Source organism: Pundamilia nyererei, unplaced genomic scaffold, assembly GCF_000239375.1.
Source record: "Pundamilia nyererei isolate P.nyererei 1_Seehausen unplaced genomic scaffold, PunNye1.0 scaffold00024, whole genome shotgun sequence".
NCBI lineage: Eukaryota > Metazoa > Chordata > Actinopteri > Cichliformes > Cichlidae > Pundamilia > Pundamilia nyererei.
This window is the reverse complement of record NW_005187425.1, coordinates 4,403,788-4,418,371: the sequence shown is the minus strand read 5'-3', so window position 1 is coordinate 4,418,371 and position 14,584 is coordinate 4,403,788. Positions and strand designations below refer to the sequence as shown.

Sequence of the window (14,584 nt, the reverse complement as noted above, 5' to 3'; positions counted from 1 at the left end):
GCGATGTTATGTAATCACTTGTTTGTGGTGGGTTTTTTTTTTTTTTTTACAGAGCACATTCAAATCTAAATTCATGCACACTGCCTTTATTTGTTCTCTAATAATTTTTATTAGCACTCTGGCTTTACAGCTGCAAAAAATGAATCAATTTACAGTCTTTGCAAGTAGAAAACAGAGTCAGGAGGACTAAATGAAATTAATGTAGCCACTTAGTAATCTGCATATTTCCTTGTATAACACTATTTTGTTTTATATCCTCAGTCTATACACTATTTATTCATCACACCTGCCACTCTAAACAAATGGTGGCTTCCGGCTTCTCTGTTTTATAACATATTCATTCTAAAGCTCTCTCTGCACTAAGGCTTCAAAAGTATGAACAAAATTTTTCAATGTTTATATGTTCCCGAAACATATCAGCACTGTAAGTGGGGGAAAGCTATAGCTGCAGGCCCAGTGGCTCCATCACAGTAGGACATAACAGCTTTATGTAACACTGAAGGAAAAAGAGGTCCTGTGTTTGAGGCCCTGTCTCGCTGTCTCTAGCTCAGGGTCCTGTGGTTTCTTTTGCTTGTTTCTTACAGTCATGGTAAAAAGAAAGTACACCCTCTTTCAGTTCTGAGGTTTTATGTATCACAACATGATGAAAATACACTGGTCTCTCGCACGTCTTAAAATTAAGTAAATGCAACCTCTGCTGAACCACATGACATGAGATTTGTGCCATTACTTATTCAATAGACACTGAGCCAACATGCAGACACAGCGTGTGAAAAACTACGGACATTTTTACTGCTTCAAGTAGGAATTAGGAGGGTAAGTAGGAGCCAGGTGCTGCTCATTAAATGCACTTGATTAACTGATCATCAGCAAGTGTGAGCACCTCTATAAAAGCAGAAGATTTAGCAGTTGGCTGCTCTAGTATATTCAGGTATATGTTAACACAATGCCAAGGATGAAAACTTATCTTAGAAAGTCAATTACTGCTACCCATCAATCGTTCTAGGACATCCCAGCTAATTCTGCTAAAGGTCAGATTGTACAGTGCAACAAACCTAAAAGCTACGTCTTAGACCCTAAAGGCCTTAGTTAGCAAGTTACATGTTGAAGTTCATGACCTGTCCAACAGCTAAAGCTTAAACCAAATTAGGCCATGCAACAGAACAATGACCTCAAGGACAGCAGCAAATCTGCAACAGAATGGTTGAAAAAGAAAAGCGATTTCCCAGTCAAAGTCTTGAATTCAACCAGAATGAAACTGTAGGTGGACCTTAAGAGAACTGCGCATAAAACAAATACCTGCAAACCTCAATGAACTGAAGCAACGTAAAGAAGACCGGGCCAAAATTTCTCCGCAATGATGTGAGAGACTAATAAGGTCATTCAGAAAACAATTACTTCAAGCTGTTACTGCTAAAAATTGTACAAGCTACTGAATCACGGGGTGTATTTAATATTTCACACTCTGCTTCTGCATTTGGGTTTAGTTTTTGTTAAATAAATGATGGAACAGTGGAAACTGCTGGGTGTCATTTTACACCTAAGGCTAGATTTAAATAATTTTAATAGCTGCTAAAGAAAGATGATTTTCTTAAACTATGTCCTGATATGTTAAAGCCTAGAACTGATAAAGGGTGCACTATTTTTTTTTCTACCATAACTCCAAGTGTGCACGTGAGGCTTACCACAGCTCCAGTCCTCCGAGCCTTTAAATGCAAAGATTATATTTCCAAAAATTTACTGAAGCCAGTTTATATATAGTCTTTGTCAGAGAGTAAAACCATATGTATACATCCAAATAGCTACCACAAGTGTTTACAAAACAAACTGCCTCAGCACCAGCAACTTAATATACCTCCGTCTACTGGTGACATTTTCAGCTATGTGTCTGGATGCTAAAATCAGCTTTTTTCCAATCGTTGAAAGGTAAAGGGACTCCTAAAAACGGCATTACATGTCTCTCCATGCTCTCCACCCCACCTCACAAATAGGCCTTCCTGTGCTAAATCTGCTCACTGTTAAATAGAAACCACACAGGAGCATCATTAAAAAAAAAAGAAAACACAGCGTGAGTGTGCTTTCCATGCACACAGATCATCTGCATCATGGCACGCTTGGGGACACAGAGACATATTTAACACGGCCATCTAAAACAAGCTAAAATTAGGCTGATTGGACATCTGAGGAGAGCAAGCAGAGGGCAGGCTGAGAGATGAGTGACATGACGGCTCCCAGCCTCGATCTGCTTTGGGCTTTCCCTTTGAGAAGTGGATGAAGAAGGAGAGCGCAGCAGGGGACGACCTGACAAAAAAAAAATAAAAAAATAGGGTAGGCACTTGAATGAAAGGGCAGACCTCAACATCTCTCCTTTATCAAACAAAGATGGCACATCTCCGGCTAGCCTCTGATAAAGTGCTTGACATTCATTACTACCTCAGCCAAGAGCATGCACGATCAGGCACGAGAGTCTTATTATTAGCCGCCTTATCATCTTCAAGGCAAAGTTAGCCGACTTACAGGAGATAATTTCTATTCTTGCTATTAAAGCTTCCTGTGGTTCACAGTTTTGGTTTCTGAGATTGGCGCAGCACTCAAGCCAAGCTGTGAGGGGAATAGTAACATTCAAAGAAATTCCAAGGGATTGTGATAAAAAAGATATACAAAAGATAAAAGAAGACCAAACAAAGAAAGACAAAGACGTGAGGCAACTAAATATGTATGAGCTCTTCCTGGGTTTAGCCTGAAAAGAGTCTGGGAAAGAATTTTACTCATGAAACTTTTGACAAACTATGAAAATCTTTGGGTAATACATGGTGAAGCTTGAAACACCTAATACACCACATTTATCTTCTGTCTGATAAAATGTGCAAAACAATGTCTTTTTACCAAGTATCAAAATGGGGAAGCAAGGTGATTTAACTGTCTGTGAATGTAGCATGGTTGTTGGTGCCAGACGAGCTGGTCTGAGTATTTCAGAAACTGTAGATCTACTGGGATCTTCTCATAAAACCATCTCCAGGGTTTGCAGAGACTGTTCCAAAAAAGAGAAAATACCCAGTGAGCTCAGTCCTGATGGAGAAAATGCCTTGTTGATGCCAGAGGTCAGAAGAGAATGGCCAGAATGCTTGAAGCTGCTAGGAAGATTGAGAAAATGTTGCCTGGACTGATGTGTCTCAGTTTCTGCTCTGAGGGTAAGAATTTGGCATGGACTATCCTTCCTTGAATGTGTGGGTGATTCTTGGCATGCTTTGGATCCCTTAGTACCAAATGAGCATCATTTCAAGTATTAGTGCTGACCACCTCCATCCCTTTATGGCCTGAGTGTACCCATTTTCTGAAGTCTGCTTCCAGCAGGATAACGAAGGATAACAAAGCTTAAATGATCTCAAACTGATTTCTTGAACATGACATGAGTTCACTCAACTCAAATGGCCTCCATAGTCTCCAAGCCACCAAATAAAGCAGCTTTGCGATTGCGGCGATTCAGACCACGGATGTGCAGCAACTGTGTGATGCTATCATGTCAGCATAGAGCAAAATCTCTGAAAAAACTGTTTCCGGCACTTTGTAAATCTACGTCACAAACATTTAGGGCAGCAAAAGGGTTTCAACTCAGTACTAGCAAGGACCATAGGTTAAAGGTGTTAGCTAAAAGTATTGGATACAAATGAAAACTGTTCTAACAAAGCAAATTCATAAACCAGTGAGTTTCCGCACACACACCTTTTTGTAACTGTAAGCCCTTTGGTTGATGAAGAACCAACTCTTCCTTACAATCTGCACTCTCATTAAAATGTCGCACACAGTCTTCTGAATTATGTGAGAAAATTAAGCACGGTACCAACAGAAATTCATTGCAGCTTAGAGTAACAATTTTTTGAGTCGTAACAGCTGGCAGTGCTCCAGTGGTTTCTTTAATAACATGTCCTAAACATAATGGTAATTATGTTCTACTTCGAAGTTCATGTCCTTAAAGCTTTTGAATAGTCTGAATTCGGATTTTTTCTTCTTGGATCTGGGACAAAAAACAATACTGAAATGATTAAGTGCATGGCTGCAATTGGCCCAGTAGCATTAAGAGGCCTTTTAACAGCTCCAGCTTCTTGGTCCCAGGAGAAGGAAAAAAACACTATTTGAAAAGAGGAACACATACCAGACTGATACTGCAGGGTCAGCGGCTGACCGCTTTGACTCTGGCTCTTTATACCATCATTGTAGCTGTGAGAAAACATCAGTAATCAGTGTAGCTCAACTCCTGCTACACATTATGGGGACATTTCTTGGCTTTGAGAAAGCAAGAACACATCCATGCCAAAATATACACCTGTAGGAAAAAAAAAGAAGTCGACAGATAGATAAACATCCCTCTGCCTCTTGCGTTGTTACACATTCAAACAAGTCCCAACATTCACAGGCATAAATGTCTTCACACTGCCTGGAAAAACCTGTTTCTGGAGACGATATTTCATGTGCAATGGGAGGCTGTAACCGAAACCGAAATCCTGTTTTACTGTAAACACAAGCCAGTTTAACAACAAACAAACTGCAGACAGACAAACTCACACACAGTCTAAACAAACAGTATGCTTTATATTAAGAGCTAACTGCATCTTGTGTAACTCACAAGAAATGCACATATTGCAATAGAGCTGTTTTTTATGTACATTCTTTTTTTTGGGGAATGCTGTGCCTCTTTTAGTCATGGACACCTCTCAGTCAGACAGTGGCGTGGCACTATATAGACGAGGGAGATTTCTTCCTCTTCCTTGCGCTGGTAGAACAAGATTAAGAGGCATTTTGGTCTTTTTATGAAGCTGCAACCTCTATACAAGGTCAGCAGCACCGACTGTGTGCGTGTGCATATATGTGTGTGCGTTTGGGGATTTGCCGTAAGTATGCATGCATTGCAGAGCTATCCAGGGCTCTGTCTGCAATGACTGAGTGAAGTCATCCGTCATAAGAGAGGTGTTTGGCGAGGGTTATGCGCCTGTCCCAAAAAGGAAAGGGATGGGCTTCCGCTTATCAAAGAAAGAAAAAAAAAAACAAAAACCCCAGACTGAGCTCACTAAGGAAAGTGTACGTGAAGCAAGAGGGTCTAAAAGCTATAACAGTGATACATGATAGGACCCCATGTGCAACAAAAGCCACATATGTTGAGAGACCAAGTTAAGCAATTGGTTTTTAGAATTTATGATTGTGATAGTGAAAAGTAAAGGGCACACACTGAAGGGAGAAATGGCAGCAGATGAAGACGCTGCTGAGCACTTCAAGGGCACAGTTTCCTCTAGGTCAGCCTTCTGAAACTGCCTGTAATGCAGTGCTTCTACACAGCCTTACTCATCTTAGGTAATTCCACATTGGACAACCGTCCACTGCTTGATGAGGTGTCTCAATCTGAAACACATTTCTCCAATTATTGATTCATCTCATTGTTTTTGGTGAAAGTAATATCAAGCGAACATCTGTGCACACATCGACACACAGGAAAGAGAGCACGCTTTCACGTCTTCACCGGGTCATCTGAAAGTGATTAGCCTCCTCTCCAAAGGCTTCCCCCGGTACAGTCCAGCTTCCTGGATCCAAACCTGACAGGCTCCATTACGATTTCTATTTTGATTTCCTGAAAATCTGTTCGATTCCATCTGCACCGATTAAATCCCAGCTGAAGCATAATAGCCTGGCCAGCGGCATTTATTTTGGTTCAACAAATCAAGTGAATTCCAAGCCCTGAGATCACCAGAAACAGAGCTCTCATAAATAAGTGGACTCTAATCCCAGTGTGTACACTCTGGCAGATGTTAGGTCAAAAGACAGCCCTTTAGTTTATATCAAGCCCCTTATTTAATTGTAGCTGACTGTCTGGCAGATTTAATTTACTTAGTTATAATCCAAGTAAAAACACTCAAAAGTGACTTAGAGAATACAGTGCTATAGGGAGCTGTACACTTGTGTCCTCCACTCACACCTCACCGGCCTGTAGGAGAGGATGTGTGATTAAAATACAAAACAAAAAGCTGAACATGCCATTCCTGGGTGTATGTGCAGCATTAACAAAATAACTACTTGGAGATGAATGGACACATTTATGCAATCACTTAACAGTGGCTTTAAAAGAGTGGAAATATAAGCGACCAAAAACTGTCATGAGAAATGGGAAGCACTAATGGGCCATAATGTTGCGTAACACTCATGCACTGTGTGTCTTGGGGACGGTGAAACCAGCTCGTCTCTGTTCTGACTCCTGAATGCAGCTATAGAAGCTGAAAGGCTCTTCAAGGCCCCTCGGCAAGCACCCAATCACTTCACTATAATTATACCAAATACCAGCAACGGTTCAAACGCTTTCAGTGGTAGCTTTAGAATTTTTTTTTTTTCAGTCAGCATGCTAAAATAAACGAACAGTAAGGCAATTCATCCTTTGAATTTGCAGATTCTGTTTGCTAGTCATTTATCAGGTCTTTCCTTGTGCTGATTGAAGCCACTGTACTATAACTTCTTTATTTACATAGCATCCAAAACATGCAGTCATATGAAAGAGAAAGTTTTCACAAGTACATACACCTCATGACTCAATAAGCCATAGAACAACATTTAGCTGCAATAAACTGAAGTAACGGTTTCCTTAAGGACTATCATTCTGTCACATCATTATAGAGGAATTATGGCCAACTCTTCTTCGCAACGTTGCTTCAGTTTACTGGATTTGCGGCCATTACTTTATACACAGCGCTCTTAAGGTCCCACTACAGCATTTCATCTAACTACAGCATCTAGATGAGGTCATGTTTCTATGTTGTTGTTTTTTTAAAGAGAAGAGGCTTCCTCCTGTCTCAGCCATACTTATTCATATATTAGTCTTTTTCTGGTTGTACTTACATGAATTTTAATATTTAACATGCTAACTGAGGCCTGTAGAGTCTGAGCTGAAGGTTTTAGAATTCCTCAGAGCATTGCACATGCTGACCTTTGGTGAATTTGCTTTGACTTTAACACACTGCAACAATCCTCTAAAGAGTGAACACACACTTGAATGCTCCAGACCGGCAACCTGTCAAAACGTTTTGCTTTAACGGAGTTTGTCACACTTGCATTCAGTGAATCAAGTGTATTTGAACTGGCTGCTACTTGACCTCTTAATTTAGATAGAAGGAGTAAAGGTTGTCCTTTTGACACGACTGTGTCCAAGAGTCTTGTTTTCTCCAAACTGACGTTGTATCTCCACACTGTATCTCAAAAATGCTTTTTAAGTTAATAAATAGTTTTGCAAGGTTGGCTGCAAACATGCATGCAAATGGGAATTGTTTGGCTGCTATGAAATAAAAAGGTGACTCAAGTACAAAGATCTGTACTATCAAGTTACACTACAACTATACTCTGAGACTGTTATGTTTAGCAGTTTAATAATTTATATTTCAAATACAGCAGTACAGAAAAATAATTTAAATATAGCAATTTCTGCTATTTTTATGACCTTTATGACCACAAATTTTGATTTATTTATTCTTTTTTTTTTTTTTTTTTTTTTTTTTTTTTTTAACTTAAAGGACGGGTGGATTATGGATAGAGTTATCACTTGCCCGAGAGCTAGCAGCCTCAGTATCAAACTGGATATGACATAGAAGCAAAGACAATGTACCTAGTTAGGAATGAGTAAGGTTACCCTCAGATCTTGCACAGGCCTCTCTAGCCTTGCATCGTTTTACCCAAAAAGGTATTAACATGGGCCTAAATGTCCTCTTGACCGGAACGTAAGTTTCAAGCTTCAGCAATTTCCATAACAGGAAAACTTGGGACGGCGTCCACAGCCTTGCGAAATCATAATGCGACTGTAATCAGGTTTAAATGTCCAGTCCCTTGAAAAAAAGGATCACTTTTCGTTCGATTTGTTCAGGTTTTCATCACACAGACAGCAACTGCTGAAGAAAACAGAAAGAAAAGCGCGACAAGCTGAAGTATGATTCATGATTTCAGTCTAATTCTGCCAAAAGAATTCACCTCAAGGAACTTACCGAATGTTTATAATATGGAGACATTTAGCATTTCTTTTTGCTTTCCTCTCTCACTGTCTGCCTTTTGCCTTTGGCTGCAAACTGACTTTTGACAGATGACTTTGCATATTGTTATTATCATGCTGAATTTCAAGTTTATTGTTTTTGGAGGATTTGGCTGTAAGCAGCAGACCAGAAACCCAATGTATTAGCACAACATCCATTTGCAGTACTTCAGGGTAATAAGAACCCTCAGGCCTATCGCGTGTCTTCATCAATCAAAATTAACAAAGAGTTTAGTTCTGCTCCCTTATGAAGCCCCCTTGAAAAAGGTAGGACCACATCATGACTGGATACAGTATAAAAACTGAATTAAAAGTTTTACTTGTATGCTATTACAGCAACCACTTTGGGCATCATTTTATGATACTGAATCTTTTTTTAATCAGCCCCACTGACCCAATCCTGCGTGCACTTGTTTCCGACTGCACTTATCAGATCTGCCTCTATATTTATAACATATTAATCCACAAATCAAACCTTGTGAAAGGCCACATAATCTGTGTTGACAAGAGAAACAATAGGTGAGATCTGTAGCAAGTGAACATAAGCATGTGGCATACAGAGCGAGCACAGACAAAAATAGACACAAAGAAAGGAAAGTACAGCACAATCAGGTTTCGTCAAACATGTTTGTGCAGCACCGAGCTTTTCATCGTGTGCAGTTTATCTCTCTTGATAAAACAGGTATGAGTCAACGGCAACTGCAAACTGTTTCGCTTTTATTTGAGTAACATGAAAGTAACACAATAACAAGAGTAAAGAATTGCTATGGACACATGATGAAATACTGTAAATCTGTTCAGCGACAAATTTGAAATGGGACTAAGAGTCTCTGCGGCCCTTGGGGAAAATTTGATAAAGTGATCATTTAAAGAATCTGGGTTGCAGTCTCACAGGCAATTGCTCAATTATTTTGTCGATATTGTTTCATATAATCAACTTCTCAGTAATCGGTCCACCGTTTTAATAATAATAAGAAGAGCTACCTCGATAGCCTTCCAGGGTTGATCCGTGGAAAACATGGAGATGTTTTGATAACACTCCATGTTTTCACAGCACTGCCAAAAATAAGAGACACTACTATGTTTAATGTCCTTAATGTTTCCGTTTATTTAATGTTTATCTTCTCCAAACTAACTGACACAGTGACGCTGTTGTAAACTTTAAGCTTAGGCCTCAATTACACAGATGTAGAGACTAGTCTGTGACTCTCTTGCAACAAAAATGTGTATTCTCAGACTGAAGAGTCGTTGTTCCAGCCTGCTGGCTGTCACTAGTTAAATTTGGTGGCAAAGATGGTGCTGCACTAAGACATCCTGGTGATCGCTTTTGTCACTAGCGAACTGGTCGCTTGCAGTTTGCATGAAACTTGTCTGCAAACACTTGCCAACTAAAGTAACTACAGTAAAAGTTGCTCGTTTGGAAAAGTGTAGGATTCAGCAACATGATACATTTTCTACTAAGGTGCAGATAAGCTGGCATCTTCCATGCAAACTAAAGGCAACTGTGGCATTCTGCTAGGAAACAAAAACAATTGCAACAGGGTTTTTAATGCCACACTTTTTGGAACCACTTTCAGCTAGCAACTGTCAGCAACATCCAGCAACTGCTTGTTAACCAGTTGGAGAATACACATTGTTCCTTAGTGACCAGTGTGCTAGGGGGTTGCTAACTGGTCTCTAGGCCTGCGTGACTAGAGGCAACCACTTGCCAATGATTTGAGGAATACACATTTTTCCATGGACTATGGTAGGGTCACCCTCCATTCTTTAGGTGTGTGACTAAGAATTTAGCAGTCATCTATCATCTAAACCCTGTAAGCCAACTTGTCTAAGTTAGACTGTTCTGACAACTGTTTAGTGCTTGATGTTTCCATATTTGACTTGGCATATTTCAGTATGTGTGGTCCAATTCAGCCACAGCTTCACCAGCTCCAGCGGCAGCCAACAGCAGCAGCTGCACCCAGACAAGCTGGATGCGAAACCTCTTTCATCATTAAAATGGAAAAATATGATGATGAGAGCTGTGGAGTTTATTGCTTTGGACTTGAGGCCCGTCAGTGTTAATCTTCAATATTTCTCGAGTAGGGATAAATTATATGATTACAGGGAGGTGCATGCTTGTCAGCTCCGAGTCACTTTATAATAAAATAACTAGCTTAAAAATTGTTTAAACATACAGCCAATGCTAACTTTTTTGTGTTCTTTATGTTTATTAATATTAGCTCTTTTGGCAAATAGCTGGTTTGATGGCGCTGATTTAAAGGATAGTGATGTCTAATTTCTCATTTTATAGACTGAAACAATTAGGAATTAAAATAGTCGAAAGATGAATCATAATAAAGATAACCAACATTTCAGTAGCAGCAGCCATAAGGTAAATGCAGATTGCAGTTGTTGTCAGATTTGCACTCCAAACTAATCTGGACTGGCAGGAAAAAGAGAGTGCAAACTGGGTATCTTTTTATTATGGAGTAGGAGAGTGACTTGTGCTAATTTTAAGTGATCACAATTCCCAGTCCACAATAAAATAGTTCAGATCTCTGTATAATGCACAGTCTAATGATCTACCAGGTGAAAACACAAGAAATGACTAAAGCAATACAGATTTATCCTTATTGTGGACAATTTTAAAAAACATTCTCTCCACTGTTACGTGAAGCTGCCAAAGCCATGCATGGATACTTGCAACTACTACGGATATTCTATGCAGCATGCATTTTAAAAAAAAAAGGAACCTTTCCTGTGTTTCATCAGGTGTAAATGTTAGGGATGTCCCTGAAGACGCTAGTAAGCATGAAAAGCAAATAGCAGGAGTTTTCCCCACCATGAAGCTCTACAGTCTAATGTGTCGCAATGCCGTGTATGGAAATGATTGATGTCAACAGTTCCCTCTTAATCACCTGAGAGGTACGCAGCCTCTTGACAGTCTGGCAGTCATTTTGGATTCTTCTCTAATGACTAGAGGACAGGTTGCAGATGATGTTAGCTGATGCCGGCCTCACGGATCACTACCATTCTGTCAGTGATTAAGTGACTCATCTACCTCTAGTAAACAAACCCCCAGTAAAGCATCTTGCATCTATCAAAAGATGCCTTTGACTCTGTCGGCTTATCTAACTTGGAAAAAATCCATCATACCTGTACAAAACCGAGGATGCTGTGTGGTCTCTTGGGATACGTCCCATAAACAAACAGATTCTACTAAGACTGCAGCTATATAGGTGTAAAGGGAGCATTCGGATCCCCCATTACATTTTTTACCACAAAACGGTGTACCATTTCCCTGTGTGTTTCTTTTCAGATATTTATGACCTGGTTTCTGTAGCTTGACAAGTTGCCTATAAGTTAGCAAGTAAGAAAAGAAAACTAACACTTTTTGATTTCATATTAGGGGGGGGGTATTAAAAAGGTTTACGTAAAGCCAGGCTTTTGGTTATACTGCTAGGGGAAACATAGTAAACAGAGACCTTTTTATGAAAACACAGCTGAGAAAACTGAGCTTTAAAACCAGTTATACTGCTTGGGACATATTATACACTTGAGGAAATCTTTTGTCAATCTTACTAAGGGCTAAAATGGTAGTGTCGTGCATCCTCAACAGCACAGTCCGTTCTGTACAAAGCCCAAGCAATGCACTTTAGTCTTTATTGATAGCTGTGTGAGTAGGACAAGTGTGGTGATGTAACAGATCTTTCTTAAATTGCATGGGCAGCATTGTTGGTCTGGACAACCCCCGAGGCTCAGTTTGATTTCAGCAGATTAATTTAGGTTCCTCTCTTACGTAACGCCATCTCAGCTTTCAAGCAGTCTCACTGATCTCAGGATCACCTTTGGCTTCTTGCATGGGTGGCTAGCTACTGAACTGCACTCCCATGATAAGAGTGGAAACAACACTGCACTGGAAAAGATCCTTGAACATCAGAATAAGACCTGAGAGCAGTTAAGCTGTTTGACAGCAGACCGCATTAAGAGCAGCGCAAGTGAAATGGTGATGATGGATAGCAGCTTGGTTGAATCCCTTAATATAGCATGTTTTGGTTGTAAAAGATCAAATGGACACAAAGGTATGAGAACGATGCAGAGCATGCGTTTGATGCGGATAAGCCACTGGCTAAAGAAAACAAAGTTTTGACTGCGTCTCCTCAGGGGAGGTTGCAGCCACTGAATGAAAAACATCTACTGAAAAATGACTCGGATAATTATAAAACTTCATCATGCGTTCAGAATAAATTCAGATTTTTAAGAAATATTCACCCTGGAAGGGATCACAGAAAAAATTTGTGCAGGAAAAGACAATCAAACCATCACCTTTTAACAGGGTAGTAATACTCAGGTGGCACTTTGCAGAAGTAACAGTTGTGATGCTGATGTGTGCAGGAACATTATTATGATTAATCCATTAAATATTAAAGACATGGATTCTTTTTACATAAAGGATGAAATCAGATCACAGCGAGCTCACTATGTGTGTCTCAAAGTGAATGGAGGGCAGTGTCTGCCGTGTCAGCTGAGGAATGAGGTAATAAGACAAGACTGGTTCGGCTTACAGGAATAGACATAAAATGTTACGAGAAGTGAAATCTGTTATCATACCATAGATTTTCTTAAGCTGAAAGTGAAACAAAGAAGGCATGTTTAAAAATGGACTAAAACAGACTTCTGATATGCTGAATCTCATATATCTATTAATGTAAATAAATACCAACTAAATACCAAAAGCTGACATTTTTCCAAACGAGTCAAGCTCCGGTCTCTGATGCGGCCTTCGGTTTTTAAACATAAAAGTCTGTTTACAGTGCTTAGGAAATGCATTTGGGAGAAAATCTTGATGAAATCATCTGCGGCTCTGAGGGAGGTGCATGAAATCTGATAAATTGCTTCCAAAGATGTCACTTGAATCAGGAATTGGTTGGATATGAAGACTCTCAGCTTATAATGTAAATTAAATCTCATGTTCGGGAAAAAGTGAACATAACAGCCGTCATCAGTGCTGGAGATTAGCATCTTGAGGCCACATCAGGCACCTGCAGCGAAACCTCTGACTGAAATGTCTTGGAGTGAGTTGTTTGGCTGAGTAGAAACGATTTTGCAACGGTCCTAAATTTGAGTGGAGTGGAGTACTCCCTCTGTACTAAAGTAGTCCTATGTAAACTTAGTGGTGAAGCCCTTTAACACTCCTGAAGCATATTATCTAATCAGTGATGCACATTATTATTATTATTATTATTATTATTATTATTATTATTATTATCATCATCATTATCATCATCATCATGATTATCCTGTTTATCGCATTTTTTTCTTCTTTTTTTTCTTTTTTTTTTTTTTTTTTAACTGTCCTGCACATTTATCTCAAAACCCAAATCAAGGTCACCCAACCAAGCCTTTCTCCACACTCCGTGGAGTCTATTCACAGCTCCTCGTACAATTTGTCTTCTGTTAAAAAAAACAAAACAAAAAACAAAAAAAAAAGACTGCTGGCGATCTATAATTCCCACCTGAGCAGATTGTGTAAGCCCACAACAGGTGAAATTTGGCTCAGCTTTTAAGCATCATTAAGAATCAAAAAGCAGCCTTCTGTTAAAGGAAATTGCATGCCAGTTTGCAACACCAGACTTTGATGTGTCTGCCCATATTTCAGGCTAAGTGTTTGCTGAACTGCAGCCAACCCCTGAGACAATACTGGCCTTTTGAGATATACCATGCTCTTGAGCAGTGACGTTCTCAGGCTATAGAGGAAAGCTGATAGCCAAGTGATCCTTTAGCTGACTGAGGGCTGAGGCTTTTCGCTTTAAGCCATCAATGTGAGGATAAAAGTGATCAATATGGAAAAACTAGAGTAGAAACTGTGGGATTTATGGCTGCTGGCCTCATTCACATTATACACAGGCATAGATTGCGTAAAGTATGATCTCACATTCCAGAAAACCCCAGATTTAATTGTAATTGTAAAACGGAAAAATTCTCTTATTATACCAATGGGACTTTCATTTAAACATATGAATCCGAGTTTGGGTTGAAGGCAAGTTGACTGCATGTCAAACGAAGTCAAACTCAGACTTGGATCCACAGAGTGAGACATTCCACTGATTTGATTGTCTTGGAAAAACACCCCAAACATCTCATTACCTGACATCATCCCTACTGTCGTCTATCCTGTTGGGATGAACACCACACCACATTGCTCTTGTGAAAGAACAAGAGCAATGTGCTGGTCAGCACCATGAGGCCAGTGAACCCCAGATAGCTACACTCTGGCGCTGGATACCAAACAGCCCATCACGAGATAGCACGCTTCTCGCTGTCAACCACACCACAAGAAATAAGGTTAAATGGCACTATCTACACAATATGGGAGCCTCTTCTATTTTTATTACTGGTGCTGACAGCCTCTTTTGTTTAGAGGGAGAGGCAGTGCGGTTCTTGGAAATGGTTATAAATAAGTACTGAGGCAACCACAAGGATTCCTATTTGTCCGTTTGCATTGTTTTCAAAAGCTGGCTTGGTTATGATGTGTTTCATAAATACAAC

The 14,584-nt window shown here is 39.8% G+C and overlaps 1 protein-coding gene across 1 annotated transcript in view; it reads right to left on the bottom strand.

The window, feature by feature from the left end:
* Positions 1 to 14,584, bottom strand: part of LOC102208394 (E3 ubiquitin-protein ligase NEURL1-like) — a 34,612-nt gene that overhangs the window by 10,558 nt on the left and 9,470 nt on the right. The gene's annotated exons all lie outside the window — the stretch shown is intronic.